A 5,165-nucleotide genomic window follows, 5' to 3' on the forward strand; every position below is an offset into this window, starting at 1 on the left:
CTCCAAAGTTGGTACCCAGATAGGATACTGGTGCCGCCAGGTGGAGGATTCGTCTTTCCGTACCATTGTGCAGGCCCCTGAATAGGAGCTTTATAATGGGTCTAATTATTGGCCCCAGGTTAAAGCTCTCCTCTATTTACAACCTTCGCTGTATAGCTGCAATTCTTCCACAACAGTGGATTCTAGGGCATTGTCCCTGACATCAGGCTCACTTTATACGGTTCGTTCTGGCCATTGTGGTGTTAGCAGATGTGAAAACACAGAGGCTTGAAGTGTGTGGTTTAGGTGTGGCCTGTGCACTCTTGTCATCGTGAAATCATTCTAGAACTTGTTTGCTGATCCTAAGAGTAGGATGAAGACAAATGGACCAAGGTCACCCAAACTGACCTCAAACAGCTAAATGAGACTAATCTGATGCCACTTGTTATGGGACAATAGTTAATTAACAGAAAGTTCATTCAGAGTATTCGATGACTCAAGGAAATGTTCCAAATAGATGATTAAGTGGTGAAAAATCAAAAAATAAAATAGTTTGTTCAGTAAGATCATATTTTTCTTTTAAATAAGTTGGAGGGAAGAGAAAAGTACATCCCTGAAACTAAAAGAGACCCAACATTTAATCAACAGTTATCTGTAGTTTTTTTGAGAGTTTTCCTAGATTCCAAATGAGTCAAATGGCTATTTTGATTTTTCAGCTCAGTGAGTAAAACATGAAGAAGATACGAGATGGATATGTTGTTAGGCAACAGGTCTATCCATTTGTGGACAAAGCACAACTCCAACAACAACAGTGAGCTCATCATCTGAGAAAGAGATTAGTTCTAATGACAAGCTCTCTAGGAGACAGAGTGGTGGGAGGGGGAGGGAGACCAAATTACTTTCTCTTTTAGAAAGTGGTTGGGGAAAGTGTGGTTAGGGCAAATGGAGCATGATTGTGTCAAGGAGACACAATAGGGCACCAGCAGAGGGCAGTGTTGAGAGCAACACAAGCAGACTTCTAGAGGAAGAATGGCCACTGCTTCTCCAGCAAAACTGGAGCAGTCCTTTTATGGGGTAGCTGATGGTTCAGATGATGCTGTCGTTGGAGGTGTGTCACTCAAGATCATAATGAACCCTAAGGTACTTCAGCTTGAGGTGCTCTGCACGTGCTGCAGCCAATGCTCTCTGGTATCTTCAGGAACCTTCTAAGGAGAACCCCACAGATGTCGACCAGACAGCTATGATGGGACAGCAAGGTACTGTGTAAAGGGGGGTCCTTACTATGTTAGGGAGCTGGGGGTGGCCTGCGGCTTAAGCTGGGGGAGGAGGAGCTCAGAGCTGGCTGGGAGGTGGTAGACCCAGCAGCTTTTCCACATTCCTACTGCTCCATCCAATGCTGGCCCTTTTCCTTTCAGGCATGGGAAATCACTGCAACCACACCCCAACAGGGAGGAAGCCACTGTCTCTCACTGTGTAGGCTGGAAAATGATGCGACAGCTTGTCACAGTGGCACAACTCGCTAAGAATGAACAAGGTCCCCCCAATAATTCCTGCGAGGCTTGAGCACTGGTGTTAAATGCATTCGGGAAACATGCCAGGTTAGTGCTAAAATAAGAGGTTCACAGGCATGGTGGCATGGCCTGACAGCCAAAGTCCTGGCCTTGAATGCGCCAGGATTCCATATGGGCACTGGTTCTAATCCTGGCAGCTCCACTTCCCATCCAGCTCCCTGCTTCTGGCCTGGGGAAAGCAGTCAAGGATGGCCCAGAGCCTTGGGACCCTGCACCCGTGTGGGAGACCCAGAAGAGGTTCCTGGATCCTGACTCCAGATCAGTAGAGCATCGGCCGTTGCGCTCACTTGGGGAGTGAATCATCGGATTGGATGGAAGACCTTCCTCTCTGTCTCTCTTCCTCTCTGTATATCTGACTCTCCAATAAATAAATAAATCTTAAAAAAAAAAAAAAAAAAGAGGTTCAGGCCCAGCGGCGTGGCCTAGTGGCTAAAGTCCTTGCCTTGAACGCGCTTGGATCCCGTATGGGCGCCAGTTCTAATCCCAGCAGCTCCACTTCCCATCTAGCTCCCTGCTTGTGGCCTTGGAAAGCAGTCGAGGATGGCCCAAAGCCTTGGGACCCTGCACTCATGTGGGAGACCCGGAGGAGGTTCCTGGGTCCTGGCTTCGGATCGGCATAGCATCGGCCATTGCACTCACTTGGAGAGTGAATCATCAGATGGAAAATTTTCCTCTCCGTCTCTCCTCTCTGTATATCTGACTTTCCAAAAATAAATAAATCTTAAAAAAAAAAAAAGAAAAGAAAGTAATGCTTTAAAAAAAAAAAAAAAGAGGTTCGCATTTAATAAGAGCAACACAGGAAAGCCCCTGGGGAACAGGCTCAGAATATCTGCTTGCCACATAGTCCTTCCCCCTGCTGTGCCCCCTTGGGGTGGCAAGCATTGGTAAAGGAGACTGAGTAACAGCACACCGAAGACTCAGGGCAGACTAGTGTAACTTTGGTTTTTTTTCCTTCCGCAGGCAACTTTAGTTGAAGCGTCATTAACAATAAAATCCATCCATTTACAATGGAGTCTAACAATATCCTGCAGTTTTGCTGCTGCCACAACTCCCAAGATTCAGCACTTCTTGACCCCCAGGGAAGCTCTCCATCAGCCCCTTTTGTTGCTCATCCTAAAGACCATTCCTGATCAGGTAACCACTGCTGTGCTTCCTGACTCCAGCTTAAGTTTGCCTTTTCTACAATGTTCTAGAATGAAGTCATCTATGCACCCCTCAAGGTCTGGCTGGCTTTGGTCCGCATCCTGCTTTTGAGTTTCATTCAAGTCGTTTCACCTGTCAGTAGTTCCTTGGTATTGCTTGCTGGTTTCCAGTGTAAGAACATCCCACAGCCAAGCTCTCTGTCCATTCATCTTTTGGCAGTGCTTGGATGGCTTCCAGCTTGAGGCTAGTACACATTAAATTGTGTTGTTCGGCTGTGTTGATCCAGGCATTTACAGGCATTGGGGTGCACTTAGTACTTAAAACAACAGTTTTTCGTGAAATTTGTTTTCATGCCGGGAGAGAAACCTTTGCTATCAAAATGCATGAGATTTTGTTCATTCCTTCAAATGATCACTCAATTAGCCATTAATCAAATCACTATTCACCTGATGCCTATTACCACTTAGTAATAACCTGACAATATTATATTTGCAGGGTGTTTCATAAAAGGTCACATAATGTCTGGGAATTTTGTACATTTCTCACAATAGTTCTGCAAGATTGCTTTAAACTGGGTCCAGCATGATAGCCTAGATGCTGAAGTCCTTACCTTGCACATATTGTGATACCATATGGGTGTTGGTTAGTGTCCCAGCAGCCTCACTTCCCATCCAGCTCCCTGCTTGGGGCCTGGGAAAGCAGTTGAGGATGGCCCAAAGCCTTGGGACCCTGTACCCGCATGGAAAACCTGGTAGAACCTCCTGGCTCCTGGCTTCAGATCGGCTCAGCTCTGGCTGTTGCAGTCACTTGGGAAGTGAATCAGTGGACAGAAGATCTTCCTCTCTGTCTCTCCTCTTCTCTGCATATCTGCCTTTCCAACAAAAATAAATAAATCTTAAAAAATAATAATAAAAAGGAAGAAGAACACTGAGGCAGAACAGCTAAGCCACTTACCCACAATCATCTAGTCCTGCTAAGATGAGGCCCTGCAGAGAGATGCCAAGGGCGAGTGCCGGGAACATCTCTCTGTCTCTCCTTCTCTCCGGAAATCTGACTTTACAATAAAAAATAAATAAATCTTCTTTTGAAAGATGACACTCTATGTAAATAAGATTTTATTTTTTACCTATGATCATTTTTATACAACTAAAGTTTTTCATTCATTTATTGATCTTACCTTTCCCTGGTGCTCATACTGGGTGCTAAGTTGGCCATATGCCCTCATCAGGACTAGGTGGCCATGAACTTGCAGCGGTTTTAGCAAGACGCTACATCAAGACTCCTTCCAGGCACACTCTGAATCTTCCTGATAACCCGCTGAGCCCAAGCACTTTATGAGTCACATAAATAAACAAAGCCTCTGGAATGCCAACGGGGGGCGGTTCCCTCCTTACTTGGCACTTGGCAATGTTAACATTCTCTGAGTTTGTGTGATGAATGTCAACTTTCACCAGGGAGGAGGAAGGGAAAACAAAAAGAAAGAGAAGTTAGAGGAGAGAACGTGTTGACTCCTGAACTGTCGCATTGGCGAAAGTATCAGACATCATCTATGCGGAGAGCAAACAAACAGAGTCGGAAAGGCAGCATTTTCTGCACTTCTATCAGGTGCTAAAGAATATGCTCTGAGACCTCACCAAGCCTTGGAAAGACCTAGAAGGCGAGTTCTAACAAGTTTCCAAGCAATGCTTATGCTTAGGCACACTTCAAGAGTCACTATGATTCAATGTCACATACTCAATGCATACCTTCTCTTATTTAAACACCCCAGTGGCACTACGAAGCCAGAGAATGATCAGAGCTTGCCCTAGAGTCACAGCTCATGAAGGACAAAGCCAAATTTGGAGCTTAGTCTGTCTTGCTCCCAAAGCTATGGTTTTCCCACCGTTTCAGACTGGCCCCAGACCAAGCCCTGAAAAGTGGACCCAAACTATTGCATGAGTTTGGCTCAGGCCCGCGCATCGTGGGCAAGATGGGCAAGTGCCACGTTCTCCGCCCGGCCAGGAAGGTCCGCAGCCACCAGCGCAACCAGAAGTGGCATGACAAACAGTACAGGAAGGCGCACCTGGACATGGCGCTCAAGGCCAATCCATTCCGCGGTGCCTGTCCCACGCCAAGGGCATTGTGCTGGAGAAAGTGGGCGTGGAGGCCAAGCAAGCCAACTCAGCCATCAGGAAGTGCGTCCCTCCAAGTGCATCTGATCAAGAACGGCAAGAAGATCACGGACTTCGTGCCCAACGACGGCTGCCTCAACTTCATTGAGGAAAACGACCAAGTGCTGGTGGCTGGATTTGGGAGGAAGGGCCACGCCATCGGTGACATTCCCGGAGTCTGCTTTAAGGTGGTCAAAGGAGCGAATGTGTCCCTCCTGGCCTTATACAAAGGCAAGAAAGAGAGACCAAGATCATAAATGTCGGTGTCAGAAGTCTAGTAATAAATTTTTCATATTCCAGAAAAAAGAAAGAAAGAAAAGAA

General features: G+C 46.4%; 1 pseudogene; it reads left to right on the forward strand.

Moving 5' to 3' along the window:
* Positions 1-4,662: 4,662 nt before the first annotated feature.
* On the forward strand, positions 4,663-5,165 carry LOC121167100 (annotated as a pseudogene).

This window comes from Ochotona curzoniae, unplaced genomic scaffold (assembly GCF_017591425.1).
Source record: "Ochotona curzoniae isolate NIBS_2020 unplaced genomic scaffold, NIBS_Ocur_1.0 patch328, whole genome shotgun sequence".
NCBI lineage: Eukaryota > Metazoa > Chordata > Mammalia > Lagomorpha > Ochotonidae > Ochotona > Ochotona curzoniae.